The sequence below is a fragment of the Panicum hallii genome, chromosome 9 (genome assembly GCF_002211085.1).
Source record: "Panicum hallii strain FIL2 chromosome 9, PHallii_v3.1, whole genome shotgun sequence".
Lineage (NCBI taxonomy): Eukaryota > Viridiplantae > Streptophyta > Magnoliopsida > Poales > Poaceae > Panicum > Panicum hallii.
In genome coordinates this window covers 34,116,720-34,134,537 of record NC_038050.1, presented here as the reverse complement: position 1 = coordinate 34,134,537, position 17,818 = coordinate 34,116,720, and the positions used below count along the sequence as shown (strand labels likewise).

The 17,818-nt window shown below is 49.5% G+C and overlaps 1 pseudogene; it reads right to left on the bottom strand.

Moving 5' to 3' along the window:
- LOC112873016 overlaps positions 1 to 17,351 on the bottom strand; it is a 29,383-nt pseudogene extending 12,032 nt beyond the window's left edge.
- Between the last annotated feature and the right edge of the window lie 467 nt (positions 17,352 to 17,818).

Below are 17,818 nucleotides of genomic sequence, written 5' to 3'. Positions count from 1 at the left end.
TGCAAGATATCAGAGATGAAGTCGACCACCCTGTCTGGAGTAAGTTTGGCGATCGGTTTGAACTCGATCCACTTGGTGAACTTGTCGATAGCCACCAAAACATGAGTAAAGCCTCCTGGCGCCGTTGTGAAGGGCCCAATCATGTTGAGGCTCCAGCAAGCGAACGGCCAGGAAGGCGGTATAGTAATGAGGGTGTGGGCTGGGACATGAGTTTGCTTGCCAAAGAATTGGCAGTTCTAACATCTTCGCACCAGATCCTCGGCGTTGGACACGGCAGTGGGCCACCAGAAACCGGCTCTGTATGCTTTGCCGACCAGTGACTTTGACGATGCGTGGTTGCCGCACACGCCCTCGTGTATCTCCCGCAATATGTCCAGACCTTCTTCTGTTGTGACGCACTTCATGAGCACTCCAGATCGTGCGCCGCGCCGATAAAGTTTGTTCTCGACTAGGACGAACCCCTTGCTCCGTCGCATGATGCGGGCGGCAACAGCGCTCTTGGGGTCCATCCCTGCCGGTAATATGAGATCTCGGATGTAGTCGATAAAGGGTCCTCTCCAGTCCTCGCCAACCAGCATAACCTCCCGTTCTGGCTGTACAGAGCCAGTGCCGGTGGAGACCTGTGGTGAAGGGCTGATGGACGGTTGCTTCAACTCTTGTACAAATACCCCTGCTGGGACTTGTGCTCGGGTTGACCCCAGCTTAGACAAGGCATCAGCGGCAACGTTGTGCTCCCGCAGCACATGATGAACTTCTAGGCTAGAAAATTTGTTTTCTAGCTTGCGTACCTCCTGTACATAGGCTTCCATAGTCTCCTTGTTGCAGTCCCACTCCTTGTTTACGTGCTGAACGACCAAAAGTGAATCGCCGTAAACAAGTAGTCGTTTGATCCCTAGTGATATCGCCAAACGAAGCCCGTGAAGCAAGGCTTCATACTCGGCTTCATTGTTGGATACCTCCCAGAGGATTTGGAGAATGTATTTGAGTTGTTCGCGTCTTGGGGAAATGAATAAAACTCCAGCGCCGCCGCCATCGAGCTTGAGAGAACCATCGAAGTACATGGTCCAATGCTCTGGCTTGTCCACTGGATTTGGAACTTGATTTTCCCTCCACTCTGCCATAAAGTCGACTAGAGCTTGGGACTTGATTGCAGTACGTGGCTTGAAGTCGATCGACAAAGCCCCCAGTTCTACGGCCCACTTTGAAATACGACCCGTGGCATCCTGGTTATGTAGGATATCCGCCAGCGGGTAGTCTATGATCACAGTGATCTGGTACTCTTCGAAGTAGTAGCGTAATTTCCTTGAAGTGATTAGTATGCCGTAGAGAAGCTTCTGGACTGCCGGGTACCGCACCTTAGACTCTGAGAGTACTTCACTGACAAAGTACACGGGCCTCTGCACGCCAAAAGCATGGCCCTCCTTGGAGCATTCAACGACAATGGCACTGCTGATAACGTGAGTTGTCGCCGCAATATAAAGTAAGAGGGTCTCACCCGGCAATGGAGCTGTGAGGATCGGAGGTGACTGTAGGTGTTGCTTGAGATCCTGCAGGGCCTGCTCAGCTTCCTCTGTCCAGTGAAACTTATCCTGGCGTTTTAAGAGTCTGAAAAAGGGTAGTCCTCTCTCCCCGAGCCGGGAGATGAATCTGTTAAGAGCTGCCATGCACACTGTAAGTTTCTGCACATCCTTGATTGTGGCAGGTGCCCCCATATCAGTGATGGCGGTGATCTTTTCAAGGTTGGCCTCGATGCCTCGGTTACTGACTATGAACCCGAGCAATTTACCCGATGGGACGCCGAAAACACACTTGGTCGGATTGAGCTTCCATCGGTATTTCCTTAGGCTGGCGAAAGTTTCCTCCAGATCCGCGATCAGGCCCTCGGGACTTCTGGTCTTCACGACTACATCGTCCACGTAGGCCTCCATGTTCAGGTGTAACTGATCGGCAAAGCACATCTGAATTGCGCGCTGATAGGTAGCGCCTGCGTTCTTCAACCCGAAGGACATGGTTTTATATGCATAAGTTCCAAATGGGGTGATAAACGCGGTCTTGATCTGATCTTCTTCCTTGAGTGCAATCTGATGGTACCCTGAATAACAATCAAGGAAACATAACAGTACGCAACCTGCGGTTGAGTCGACTACCTGATCGATGCGAGGGAGCCCAAAGTGATCCTTCGGGCAATGCTTGTTGAGATCGGTATAATCGACACACATTCTCCATTCTTTATTCTTTTTCAATACAAGAACAGGGTTAGCTACCCACTCTGGGTGGATTACTTCTTTAATGAATCCGGCTGCGAGGAGTTTAGCTATTTCCCGTTTGATAGCCTCCCGTTTATTAGGGGCAAAACGACGAAGTCGTTGCTTCTTTGGTACGGCTTGTGGATACACATTAAGACTATGCTCAATCAGCTCCTTGGGCACCCCTGGCATATCCGATGGTTTCCATGCGAATATGTCTCAGTTAGCCCGCAGGAAACTAACGAGCGCGAGTTCCTATTTGTCACCCAAGCCCGCGCCGATGATGGCTGTCTTGGATGAGTCACTTTCTTGGAGCTGGATCGACTTGAGAGCCACGTCGCCTGTCGACTTGAGGCCTGATTGGCTCGCCTTCTTTGTCGGGATGTCCAGCTCGGCTTGAGAAAGTTGCTGTGAGGCCGCGAGTACTTCTCCGGAAGCATCTAGCACGCGGGAAGTCGATGCATACTGGATGGCCTCTTGATTGCAATCGTAGGACTTCTTTAAGTGCCTCAGAGCGTGAGCACGCCGCTGCGTCCTGGCATCTTGAGAAGTAAATAGACGTAATGCGGCACCGCCATGAACTTGGCGAGCGCCGGCCTCCCCAGTATAGCGTGGTAGGAAGATTCGAAGTTGGCCACCTCGAGCTTGATGAACTCGGTTCGGTAATTCTCCCTCGTCCCAAAAGTGACTGGGAGAACGACCGTTCCAAGCGGGTGCGCGGCATTGCCAGGGACAATACCATAAAAAGGAGCCTTGCTCGGAGTAAGCTTGTTGGTCAGGTCCAGACCCATCTTCTTCAGCGTACTGGCGAAGATAAGATTAAGTCCGCTCCCACCATCGATGAGAACCCGAGTGAGCTTGACTTCTGCGACCACGGGGTCCAGTACCAGTGGAAACTTCCCAGGCTCAGAAAAGCTGGTCCATTGGTTAGCATGGAAAAATGATATGGGGATCTCCGACCATCGGAGTGGTCGTGGTACCGCCGGCTCGATGGATAGAATTTCCCGTAGCAGCAACTTCTGTTCTCGCTTGGAACAAAAATCTTCATCACCACCAAAGATAACATTGACGGTCTTGGAGGCATCCTGAAATTTGGCCGTCTCAGACTTATCTTCTTGGTCCTCGTCTTTGGGCTCTTTGCCCGTCGACTTGTTTTTCTTGCCGTTTCCAGGGGAGCCAAAGGTGCGCTTGAGCTAAAAGCAGTCGATCGCTGCATGTTTGGAGTTGACGCACCATGGGCACTTCTTCTGCAGGAGTTTCTCAAACTGCTCCTGCGTGGTCGACTTCTTGCCCCGCGAAGGACATTCCACAGCCGCGACGAGATCATCTGGCTTGCATTTTCGGGAAGAACCAGGAAAGTCCCACTGGCCTTTGTCAGCCCGGTTGTCGTTGTTGCGCTTCTGGTTGAGGTCGGTGCGTCTTGGAAACCTCTCGCGCATCTTTTCTTCTTGTTCGGACCAGTCGTGCATCATGTCACGTAGTCCTGCAACCGTTTTCAGCCTTTTATGCCCAAAATCACGATATATACCTGGGTCTGTTAGGCTGTTGTAGAAGCAGCCGATGATGTCCTCCTCCGAGATGTTGGCGATGGTGGCCCGCACATCGAAGAAACGGCGGGTGTAGGATCGGAGGAGTTCATTACGCTCTTGCTTGCACTGGGCGAGGTCGTGCCGGGTTCCTGCTTGGGTTATCGCCCCCTGGAAGTTGTCGATGAAAACCTTCTTGAGGCCTTCCCAGGAGTCGATGGAGTCGTTGGGGAGGCTTTCCAGCCAGGTCAGCGGTGCAGGCTCCAAAGCCATCGGAAAGTAGATGACTTTGGTAGTGTTGGAGCCACCAGCCACCTCAATGGCAGTGGAGTAACAGCGGAGCCATTGTTGGGGGGCCTGCTTACCGTCATACTTGGTAATACCGATTGGCTTGAAACCCTCCGGGTACTTGTAACTGTTGAATCTCGCAGTGAACGCAGGAAAACGATCGTTGCAGTCAGCATCGTCCCGCTCGGCTACCTCATATTCCCGTCGCCTCGAGTCGAGGACTAACCGGATGTCGCGCCCCTCATTGATCTTCTAGCGAAGGTCCGGTTGTTGGCGTGGGCGGTTGGGCTGCCTCGGGTTGTTCGCCGGAGGTGGCTGCCGCCTCCCTCCGGTGGCTTGACTCCCACCCGCACCATCGTTGTTATTGCTGCGTTGGGGTCGCGGGCGATCGCCTGTTGTTCGACTTGGGGCCTGGCTCCGGCTGTCTCCGACGCGCTAGTCCCCGATGAGTGATGCCGGGGCCTGCTGGTCCAGCTGGACCCATGCCTGTTGGGCATAACGGAGCGCTTGTCGAACGTTGGGATAATTACTTCGCTCGAGTGGCGCTGTTACCCGAGCGATGTTGGCCACAGGAGTCCTGAAGCCTCGTTCATCTGCAGCAGCGAATTCAGCGTCGAGTTCGCACTATGCAGAACGTATGCGCTCGTTGGCCCGCCTTCTACGAACCGCACGAGCTCTATTCCTTGCACGCCGTGCATCGCGTTCGGCGTCGTTCTCGTCGACAGCATCGGCAGTGTCTTCGTCTTCTGATATCCCGTCAAGCGTGCCGATGGGGATGAGGGCATCATCGTCCCCCTCCTCCACCATCAGCACCTGGCGGGTTGCGAGTTCTTCAGAGGGGGCTTCGACTAGTTCAGTCGAGCCCTCGGTGATGGTAGCCAACGCCCTGCCCTCCTGAAAGGGCAGAGGTTCAAGGTGGGCTACCAAGCGGTCTTCATGCCTGAGTAAATCGGACAGATCCATCCTCTTCCAATGAATGATTCATCCTTCGGAGGTGGTGGTGATCATCAGCCCGCAAGTGGCCAGGTGATCCTTAGCCCCCCGACATGCGGTGGCGTCGGAACCCCCAGTCTGGAGCAGAGAGTCCAAGTCCTTCTCCAACGCGGGGAAAGGAACAGTAGTGACAGACTCTGCCTCGGTTTCCCTGGCAAAATCAAAAAACGGCAACTCGTCGAGATCATCGACGAAATTGTCGAGCCTTTCGGTGAGTGTTTTTAGCTTGATGGTGTCGTCGACGATGTGCCGACGGAATCCGCCTGCGCCGTTGGCGACGCAGACCCATGAGCCAAAAACAAAAGTTGTGCCCTCAGGGAGCACGGGACTGGGGAACTTGAAAAAAGCCATCGAGTTCTCCAGGGGATCTCTGATGCGCTCCCCTACCTGGCGCTCCAGCTGTCGGGTTTTATCCGGCTGCCCACCAAGGGGTATACCCAAGGTGGTAGGTTTTGGGTTGGGATGCGCCGAGATCAGGAACTCGAAGGTGCAGACAACACAAGATTTAGACAGGTTCAGGCCGCAATATGCGTAATGCCCTACGTCCTGTATGATAGTTTGTATTGCCTTGATGTTGATCTGGTGATCTCTTTTTTTGAGGGGGTCCCTGCCCGCCCTTATATATCCGGGAGGACAGGGTTACATGAATCCTAGCCGGATTCTAGCTTAGGAATCATACTCAAGTACAACTCGAGTAGTTTCCTTCAGTTCTACTCCGCATGCGGGTAGAATACTACATAAATAAGGTACAGGACACGTCCTATCCCCTAGCCCAATATGGACTTCTTGATGTACACAGCCCCGTGGCCCCGGGTCTGACACTGGGATGAAGTGTGCCACTTTAGTGAGTCGATCGACAATTACCCAAACTGAGTCATGGCCGCTCTGGGTTCTTGGTAGACCGGTGATAAAATCCATACTAACTTCATCCCACTTCCATACTGGAATTGGCAACGGCTGAAGTAATCCACAGGGTTTCTGGTGCTCTGCCTTAACCCTTTTGCACACATCACAATGAGCGACGAATCGAGCGATATCCCCCTTCATACCATTCCACCAATACTTCTCCTTAAGGTCCAGGTACATTTTCGTAGTGCCGGGGTGAATGGAATAAGTGGAGTTATCGGCTTTATCCAAGATGGTCCTGCGAAAATGACCTTGCTTAGGCACACATAATCTTTTCTTGAACCACAAGTCTCCATCCTTATCTATCCCAAAATGTGGGGCTTTACCTTCACTGTTGCGATCTTTAATCCATACCAATCTTTCATCCTCCATCTGAGCTTCCGTGATCTGCTCATCCAGGATGCGATGAACACTAAGATTGTGGTTGCAGGAGCGGCATATAACCCTTAGGTTCAACTTCCTCATTTCTTCACTCAGCTCTGGGGCTTGCGTAACTAGGTGATGGCAATACGCTTTACGACTCAGCGCATCAGCCACCACATTAGTTTTTCCAGGGTGGTAATGAATTTCCAAATCATAGTCTTTGATCAACTCCAACCATCTTCTCTGTCTAAGGTTGAGATCTGACTGGGTGAAAATGTACTTCAGGCTTTTATGATCCGTGTAGATTTCACACTTGTTCCCGATTAGATAATGTCTCCAAATCTTGAGGAAATGCACCACCGCGGCTAACTCCAAGTCATGGGTGGGGTAGTTCTGCTCATGTGTTCTCAACTGTCTTGAGGCATAAGCTACAACTCTTCCTTCTTGCATAAACACACAACCCAATCCTTGTCGGGATGCGTCGCAATAAACGACAAAGCTCTTCTGATTATCTGGCAAGACTAGCACCGGGGCAGAAGTTAGTCGCCTCTTCAACTCTTGAAAACTTCTCTCGCAAGCTTCAGACCAGACAAACTTCGTGTCCTTCCGGAGCAACTCGGTCATAGGCCGGGCTATCTTAGAGAAACCTTCTATGAATCTCCGGTAATAGCCGGCTAATCCCAAGAAACTCCTGATCTCCAAGGCTAAGGTTGGTTGCTTCCATTCTAATACTGCCTTGACCTTTTCTGGGTCCACTTCAACACCTTCAGCTGTTAAGACATGACCCAGAAAACTGACTCTCTACAACCAGAATTCACACTTACTAAACTTGGCATACAACTGGTGTTTTCTGAGCTTTCCCAGCACAACTCTGAGATGTTGTCCATGCTCCTCAGCACTCTTAGAGTAGACCTGTATATCATCTATGAATACCATGACAAACCGATCTAACTCCTCCATAAACACCTTATTCATGAGGGTCATGAAAAAGGCAGGGGCATTAGTTAGACCAAAAGGCATCACTGTGAACTCATACTGGCCATAACAGGTCCTGAAGGCTGTCTTAGAGATGTCCTCTTGTCGCACTCTGAGCTGATGATAACCTGACCTCAGATCTATCTTGGAGAAGATCTTAGCTCCCTTCAGCTGATCAAACAGGTCATCAATCCGAGGCAGAGGGTACTTGTTCTTGATGGTGACTGTATTCAGGTCACGGTAGTCCACACAAAGTCTCATGCTTTCATCTTTCTTCTTCACAAAGAGCACTAGGGCTCCCCACGGAGAAGAAGCAGATCTAATAAATCCCTTTTGTTGAAGCTCCTCAAGCTGCTTCTTCAACTCGGCAAGCTCTGGGCTGCTAACCGATAGGCATTCTTTGCTATAGGCTTGGTTCCAGGGACTAAGTCAATAGTGAACTCTATATCTCTTCCTAGAGGCATACTGGGTAATTCATCTGGAAACACATCTACGAATTCCTGAACTATTGGCACATCTTCTGGGGATTCTGCTTGAATGTGGTTCACCATGGAGTCTAATAGGCTAGAATGGATTAGGCATGTGACTGTTAACCCTTGGTGGTTGGTGACTATCACTGCTCTCTCAGCACAGGCTATGTTTCCTCGGTGCTTGGTGAGCCAGTCCATACCGAGTATGACATCTATCCCTTTGGAAGCAAGGACTACTAGGTTGGCAAGTAATACTACCCCACTTAGGTTTATAGGGATATCTAAGACACCTAAGTGGCAAGGTATATGACCTCCAGGCGAACGTGTCATTAGCGGTGTCTTAAGGGCTATAGTAGGTATATCATGCTTTTCCACAAAGTGGGAGGACATAAAGGAATGCGATGCTCCAGAATCAAAGAGCACTGAGGCTAGAGCTGATTGGACCAGAAACTCACCGAAAATCACTCTTGGTGCATCCTCTGCCTCTTCAGCATACACATGGTTCACCTTTGCCTTGCCAAAGGACTGCTGCTGGGTCCTAGCTGGTGCTGTATTGTTGGCTCCCATCGGCTGCTTTGGTCCTTGAACAGAGTTGGAGAAAATAGAAGGGGCGGGCTGATTGAGATACGGACAGTTGGCCTTGTAGTGTCCGGCTTCGTGGCAGTGGAAACAGGTCTTCGCATTGGTCACTTGACTTCCACCAGTCGGTTGGGTGTGGAAGGTATTCTAGGTCTTCATAACAGGAGCTGACTGGGCTGGCTTCTGGAAAGAACCGGGGTGCGTTTTGAATGAGAAGGCACCCTGGCTCCTCTAGCCTGAGTGAGCCGGATACTGAGTCCTCTGAAACTTCTCCATCTGCTGGGGCTTCTTGCTTTCAAACCGTCGTTTGTGCTCACTGAGTTCTGACTTCCTATTTCTCTCGGTGGTGATAGCCCTGTTGATCATGGCATTAAAGTCACTGTGGGTGGTGACTTCAACCAAGGTCCTGATTTCAGGGTTAAGCCCACCAAGAAAAGCTTCTTGCTTCTTTTCGTCATCATTGATATCCTCTGGTGCATAACGAGACAACTCCGTGAACTTATGAAGATACTCTGTCACATTCCTACCACCTTGACGAAGCTTTCTGAACTCATCCCTCTTGAGCTTCATAACACTGCTGGGAATGTGATGTTCTCTGAAGATCTTGACAAAGTCAGCCCATACCATCTCGTTAGCGTTTTCATTTATTTCCCGGTAACTCTGCCACCAAGCAAGGGCTGGTCCCCTTAACTGCTGTACTGCGAGCAAAACCTTGTCTCTGTCATCTGCATGGACCACTTCGAGCTTCATTTCAATCTCTCGCAGCCAATCATTTGCCTCAATAGGGTTATCAGATCCTCCAAACTTAGGTGGCTGCAAGCGGTTGAAATCTGCAATTCTGCTGCCATTGCCATTATGATGCATTGCAGGTCTATTGTTGCCAAGATTGCCTTGAGCTTGAGCTGTGAGAGTGGTCACAAGAACTTGAAGGAGTTGGTTCTGCTGCTGCAGGATGGCTGCCAGATCAATGGGTGCTGGGGCACGGGGAGGTGGCGGCGGTAGGTGTCCATTTTCTAGTGCTTCTGGGGCTACATTCAGAGGGGCCTGGTTTCTCGGGTTGACCTCGTCACCGTCTTCCTGAGCATGGAGTCCCTGGACTCAGCTCGAACGATGGGACATCTGCGGTCAAGGAGGGATAAGGTAAGATTAGGTGGCTCTCCTAATTTATTACTGGGGTAGATTTGCATATGCATAATAGCACACAACACAAACGAATCATTCAAGCACCACACAAGCATTCATTCAAACAAGTAGGGATACGACGGATTACAATAACGCGGCTCGACTTTTAAGGGTCGTCCAGGACGACTCGACTACTGAACCCTACAACACGGTCTTCGGGGTCACTGTTTCCGGGATCTCGGGGAGACGCGGGAGGCATGGGCGGCACTGATTCACAAATCCTCCTGCGTGGTTGGGATTCCCTCTAGGATTGGCGGCTCCGCGGTAGTCCTGGGATGGCGTTCCTTGCGCTTGGCACGGTCCACTAGGTAGACACCCCTAAGGAGCTGACTGTGGCGATCTCCCTGCTCCCTAAGGTTCTCTTCGGCCACGGTAAGGCGGCTTTCAGCTTCGGCTCCTCGGGCTTCTGCCTGGGCTACGGCCAGTTTAGCCCTACGCCAACGGGACTCCGCTCCCTCAGCACGCTAGATTAAAACTCTCACACGTTGACCAGCACAAATCGTCGAGGCTAAGCAAATAGCCAGACATAGCGACAACTGTGGGGTTCTTCTCTATCCCTGCGGGACTTTCCAGGTTGCGGATCCTCGCCGCCCAAGCAGGACGGCTACGATCCAATGGTGGAAAGTACTTCATGGGAGTGGAACCCAAGTGCCATTCAAACATCTGGCACAGGTACCGGAGTGCCTTGCGAGCTGCAAGTTGAATGGTGTCAGGCATACGGGCTCCAGTGGCGGTGACGCTCCAGGGTTGCATCTCCAAGTACTTATCACTGGCGCCAATATGGATGGTGACCTCATAGCTTTCGGTGCCATGCTCCATGAACTCACGACCCACGTACTCTGGTCGTTCCGGAATACCAAGTCGCACCGTGGCAGCATAAAGCACCCTGGGGAATCCATCTTCGTTGATGCAGTAGGTGGTGGTCCAGTCATCCGCCATCTGACTTACAAAGGTAGGGTTAGCATAATAAGGATAAAGTTTTAAGGAGTAATAGGGTTTCAAGGATTGACCATCCTAGGGCTCCTACGGTCATCGTTACTACCAGTTCATGTCCTACAGCCAAGCATGGCTCTGATACCACCTGAAGCGCCCTGACCCAAAGGTCAAGGCTAAACCATATATTAATTACCGAATGAGGTCTCCGGCATAATACATGTTACATCAAGTGGAGTCCAGAGTCATACAGAGCTTTATTCAACATGTACACGAGGGGTAAAGCGACAACACAGAGCTACACAGCACAACCATAGGATAACGACTAGCATGACGGCATGGAGGACTAGCTCTTCATCCATCATGGCTCCACTCGATCAGCTTGGGTGCGGACACGATCTACTCGCAGTCCTCTAGCACAAAGTCAGGATCCTCTGGAGAAAAATCAACAAGGGTTGAGTACAAGAGTACTCAGCAAGTTCCACCTCACCCTACGGGAGGGGAATGACATGCACGATGCACATTAAGCACAATGCATTATCAATGCAACTCATGGTATGCAACTCTTCCCGACACAACCCACAGTAGGTAGCTCACAAGTTGTGAGGACCATACCGTAGCCTGTCCATACTGTGGACACGGACCATTCGAATGGATTATACACTCTGCAGAGGTTGTACACTGTACCCACAAGCTTGACTGCCCGAACGGACAACTGACATAGCCGACACCCAGCCGTAGTTACGCCCCAGCCCGGCTGCACAAACCCTCGGACTCTGACCCCAATGGTCTATACCCATAAACCGTCCCTGCGACCGTCAGGCTAACCAGTGGGATTAGGCTAAGTCCGGCCCATACCGGAACCTGTGGTCGTACTAAAGTAAGCTAGGTGAGATGTCAAAACAACTGGGTCCTTATGGTTCACCAGGGCAGCAACCATCCCTCAACATGTCAACTCGAGCTTACCACCACGGTAGCACTCACCTGCCAGTCTACCACCACGGTAGCGCCGGCTCCAGCATACCCAGCTGCCCTAGCCTTAGCCAAATCCCTTCATATCCTAATCTCAACTCTGGATATGCATAACTACTCATATGCATCTATGAGCACATTCAATCACTCAAGTACTAGTATATGTAACCGATCCTAAACCAGAGCTATAACTAGACGTCCTCACATGGATGCAACCGCTCATGTAGGGGTCGATGAAACTTGCCTTCGCTTACGTACGCGTCGGTGGCGGCGGCTTCCTGCTCGCGGTATGGGTCTTCTGGCTCCGGCTCGCGGTACTGGCCTTCGTACTCCTTGGCAGGCTCCTCCTCGGTCACTCCGTGATCTACGGGCGAAAATGGCACAACCGGCAAACAAACACAAGCAAGCGATAAAATAAGCTCAAATGGAGATAAAAATAGGAGCAATAGATAGTATATGATTTGAGGAGAGTTTAGGAAAAAAAGAGTCACATGAAAAGGAGTTGATATGAAGGAGATATTGAGTTTACAGTATTGGTTGGTATTTAATTCCGAAAATAGAATGATTTGGATTAAGTGCTCACGGCCTGGTGGGTGTTTTGAGCCTTTATTAGTATTGCGGAGTTAATGGTCGGGGAGCTGCCTGCCATCTCACCTTGGCGTGGAACAGCTCGAGGAAGAGGGTCAACTGTTGGAGCTTCGTCTCGTGAGTGAGCTGGGCTCGTGAGAAGTGGTTCAGCTAGCGGAGCGAAGCGGCTCGGTGCGCTTGGGCTGATGATGGGGCTCGTCACGACCTCGCTCCTTTTATAGGCGAGGAGAGCAGCAGCGGCGTCGCGTACGGACGGGCGACGGTGTGGGCTGCGGCAGCTCGTCGTCAACGTGAACAGTGGCAGCGCTGAAGGCGCGAGCGTCGAGGCGGCAAAGCCGGCGAGGACGCTGCAGCGGTGTGGGCGAGGTGGGGACGCGGAGGTGGGCGGCACGGCGTGGTGCCGACGGCAGTGCGCGGTCCCTTCATGGGGCCGGCGTGTCGCACGTGCGCGAGCGAGAGCGAGCGCGGGTGAGGACGGCAGGGATGGGGCGTCGGCTTCTTTTATAGACGAGGTGAGGCGGTTCGTGCGGCGGAAAAAAAATCTCAGCCGGCACTGTGCGCGACGACCCCGATTTATGGCGAGGTGGTTGCCGCCATATTTGCATGACGGATTATTTAATATTGTGAGCACTCTTGCCGGCTTCCAGGAATTGGAGCGAGTGCTGCCATGACGGGTCATTTCAAGGTCAATGGTGTGGGTACTCTGTGGCTTCCAGGGGATGATGAAGTTATGGCGAAGAAGGTAGGCGCTGGCATGATTGTCTGGGAATTATGGCGTGGTACGGTGACTCGAGAGGCTTCTATGGAAAGAGACGAGATGATTTTTTTGTCGTAGGTGCAAGCATGCATATGCTTGTTACTGAAGGGAATGAATGTACTAACGCAAGGCAAGAGTATAAAATAGTTTGCCTAGTAGTTATGTAATACCTCATATAACGTTAGTATTATTTTACGTTACTAGTTTAATTGCAACATAAGTTTTATTTTAGTGATTATTGGAAATTGAGGTGGTCCTAATACCCACTAGGTTGAGGATCTACTCCTATGACACACCAACTCACTTCAGAGTCGGTCAGCTTCTAGTTACTTAGTGTACCGGATCCTTTTGACGGCAGAGCCGCCTTTTGCTTCCGGGAGGTAGAGCCTACCAACAGATGAAGCTGGCTTCCGGGTGACAGAGCCAACCTTCGATGAAGCCCAGACCCTTTTGTGATCCTGGGTGACAGAGCCAACCTTCGATGGATCACAACTTATACACTAAGTACTTAAGTTTAACCAGGAGACTAACACTTATAAAGACATTTACCTTATTGGAGCAACAAAGTTACAAAGGAACACACACCTTTAAGTGGCTAGCCTAGCACTCACCCTTCTAGCCCTACCACAACTCATCTACCTTGCTCATGGATGGATGCCATGGCAAGGAGGGGGCTCTATTTATAGGTCAAGGGGAGCCATGGTATTGGGACAAGTGTCCCCCTTCTAGAGAATTCCAAAATATTCTAACATTTTCAAAATTTTACTTATTACTAATTCTAGAGTACTCCATGGAAAATATCTCACTGTTGCTTAGTGGAGAATGTTCTAGAGGGTTGCCTTGCATTTCTTTCAATAGTGATGAAAACTAGGATGTTACAGCAAGCCATGTAAACTTATTGATCCGCTGCATTAGAGGTAATGTAACATTAATAAGGATTAAAATGATCTTAATAAGAAAAAAAGATCTTACTATTCCTGGAGATGGTACGATTGCTTGGGGAAATCGAGTCGGACTAGTTCGGTTGACTCTGCTGAACATGATGCTTAGAGGGCGAGCCACAGGTAAAGGGTAATCTGATACCTCGTACCACGACCAAGGCCACGACCGACACTACCACGACCAAAGCCACGACTTACCATATTTCTATTCATGAACAATTTTATAGGGTTGTTATGCAGATTTCATACAAATAACAGAATCCTACTGACAGTAACAATAACACATTCTATCAAATTTTATTCAAATAACAAGTTGCTATCAAGTCACACTCACACATTTTATCAAATTTTATTCAAATAACAAGTTGCTATCAAGTCACACTCACACATTCTATCAAATTTCATTCAAATAACAAGTTGCAATCAAGTCACACTCACACATTCTATCAAATTTCATTCAAATAAAAAATTCTACACTATTTATAAACAAAATGACACATTTGAATAGATAGATTGTAGTGCACTTGACTAAAATCAATTTACCCGGTGAAGAAGAGCCGGCGCGTCGGAGGAGGACGAGGTCGCGCGTCGCAGGAGGACAAGGGGCTGGTGGCGCGGAGGATGAGGTCGTGGCGGCATAGGAAGATGAGGGGCCGGCAGCGTGGAGGACGAGGACATGGCAGCGCGGAGAAGATGAGGGCCGGTCGGTGGGGATGAGGGCTGGAGGAGGGAAAAAAATCGGCAGCCTGGCGCGCAATCTGTTAGATTGCGCACTAGGAACCACGAAAATTTGTATAGATAATATAAATAGTATAGAAAGGTGATTTGTATAAGTAAATTAATGTTAACATAAACCAAGTTTGTATTTACAAGTCAATTTGAAAAAATAATAAGAAATCTTGTATATGCTAAAAAACTAAGACATTCCATGATACCTTCATAGGTCAATGACCATATATAAAAATACTAAGCTCATTTACAAAATATCAATGCATATATGTGTATCAAATTGACACATCTCCCTTGAAGTTACATGAACCTTAATGGAAACATTCAAGGTTACACTAAATTAGAAGTGTTTCAAGTGATATGAACTTCAACCTACTTTTTACAGGTACTTTACAGAAAATAAATCTTGGATTAGGAGATTTAATAATTTTTAAACTTATTTATCATTTTCTAGGGATTAAATAATTTTCTATGCTTATTCTAAAAATTATTTGGGCTGGCGGGTCCTTAAGCCGTCCGCCAACACAATTGATTTGCACTAGTGGACGGCTTATGGAAACCGCCCGCACAAATGATTGTGCTGGCGGGCAGCTTAAGGTCCCACCAGCACAAATGTGAGATTCAAACTAAAACATGTTGTGTACGAGCTCATTGTCCAAACGGCATAACACACTCCCTCTCTTAGCTTATTGTGTATGAGCTCATTGCCGCCCCATCTGCTGCCACCACTTCCCCGCCGCTCGCAGCCGCTGCGCCGCATCCTCCATCGCTTCGCCGCTTTGCCACCGCTTCCCCGCTGCCGCTCCTTCCTCACTCCCTTCCCCATGGCTCCGCCACTCGCCACCACGCCGCCACCTCTTCTTCACCACGCCGCCGCCATGGCCACCGCCGATGCAAACCTATCGACCTTCTCTTCCACCTCTAGTTCATCGACACCACTTGAGTTTCAAGGTGAGGTCCACATGGCAAGCACCATAGGCAAACCCAACCACAGCGCCGACCAGCTCCTAGTTCGTGGATCTCCCCCTTCCTGACTGTCCCAACCCGTCATGTCAAACCAAGATCATTTATCTAAGGAGCAGGGCAGGCGAGATTTTCTACAAGTGTCCGAACTACTACAAAGTGAGTATTTACGCATTAAGATCATATTTTGCTAGTTTGACATCACTTAAGTTGCTTATTTTAAGTTGTTGGTCTAAGCTTATTTGCCTTATCTTTCTTGTTAAGTTAGATTCTAGTTAATCAATGTAATGTTAGGTATTTATCTGAGCTTGTTGTCTTATTTGTCTTAGGTTATTTTGCTAGTTCACTAGTGTTACATATTTATCTTAACTTGCTTGTTTAGTTAGATTATTCCGGTTAGTGTATTTCAGCATATTCTTAGATATTTTTCAAATTTTGGTAGAAGAATTTGATATCTTGTCCGTCTTACTAGTGGAATGAAAATATCTAGTTGAAATGGTTGGTAGAAAAACACCCAGAATTGTTGCTTAATCGCCATGGATCTAGTGTCCGTGCATGCAGCGCAGTTGATGCTCAGACTACAGCAGCCACATCAGGACTAGTCAGCCGCGTCTTGTTCAGCCTCAAAGAGTTGAACCAACTACCGGTAGTATGAGCATGAACTTTCAAGACCTAAAGATGCAAATGTGTGATATGAGGATGGAAATATATCAAATGAAGAGCAGAATGAAAAAACATCTCGAAATATTGCTTACTTGAACCATAACTTGAACAAGAATGGAGTTGTATTTATTAGTACCCTTGTAGTTGTTTTGGATTTACTTGCTGGTGTGTTGGCATACCTCTTTGCTTGTTATTTTAGACTCATGTAGCTGGATTGTACTAATATTTTAGGCTTGTTGTTTCTATTCTAATTGTGAGATGTAGAACTTGGACTATTTGTATATGCGACGGATGAGACTTGTGTTGACGCAGACTTCGTGTTTGATTTATGTTGGATGGATTTGAGCCATATATGATATGTGAACATAGTTTTCACAGTTTTCTACTTGAATTCAGACATGCAGATGCAACTTATATTCTCCTAATTTTCATAGGCTGTTTGTACTGGCGGGCCACGTAAACAACCGGTTGACCCGCTAGCACAAATGTATTAATGCAGGCGGTCCATAGCCGGCCGCCGGTACTGGCAGCGTTCGATACCAACCGCCAGCGCTCAGAATGGGAGGCGTCTGTGTACCAGTGATCGACGGGAAGAGGTCCGAGACGCAGAATCCTGAGGCCTGAGCGCCACGTTCATCGCTGACAGGAACTGCTTCCTCCTCTCGCCGCTGCAGCTGTGACCAAACGTCGCCAGCCCGGTGATGGAGTTGGTACATGAGACCAGCAAGTCGCCGAGGTTCATCGGCTCGCCGCCGGCGGCGGCCTGGACCTCGGCGACGAGGGACATGGTCTCCCAGTGCCTGATGCCCGCGAACTGCTTCACCTTGCGCGCGCTGAGGAGCTCGAGCGTGTAGAGCTTGCGCATCGCCCGCCAGTAGTCGCCGTAGGGCGCGAAGGCCAGGTCGAGGCTGCCGTAGCAGATGATGTCGGTGGCGAGCAGGCTTGGCCGGGACGCGAGGCTGATGTCGTTGGCCCGAAGCACCTCCTGCGCCGCTTCCGGCGAGGAGACCACGACGGTATCGACCTGCCCCAGCCGCAGGTACATCACCGGGCCGTGCTTCTTGGCCAGGTCGCGGAGGGCTGCCTGCGGCTGCGATCGAGGTGAGCAGGTGGTGGATGCTTCCGACGAAGGGGAGGCCCCATGGACCAGGGGGGCGTCTTTTCTTGTTGGTTTCCGCTCTGGATTCGCCACGGCGGCTATGTGATGATGCAAGGATTAGCAGGGAGATGAGAGGTAGTATTATTACGAAGAGGAGGGAGATTGTGCTTAGCTCCATGGATGCAGATTGTCTAACTCGTGAGGTTTGGTTTCTTGGGGAAGAAAACGATGCAACCAACTGTATATAACCTTATGTGCCGATAAGCTCTCAAGTTAGTACAGTTATCTAATAAGTAATAACTAGTACTTAGTTATGGTACTCGTGGCATGAAGAAAATTGAACAATAGGATTGTACCACATCTCACTCCACTGGTTATCAATATCCTGGATACGCTCCAAACTCGTGGAGAACCGGATAGTATAATAACTGGCACATATATATGTTTGTGTGTCAACGTTAATACTTATTTATATTTGGATGAATAATATTGAAACAGGTAACTACTTGACAAGTTGACATCTTGAATAGCTACTGTTGCTGTGCTATTTAACAGATTTATTAAAACTATCAGGCAGAAAACAAGTGTTTCGTTTGAGTGACATAGTTGAAGCCCGTGAAAAGAGAATCATTCTTGCTTCATACT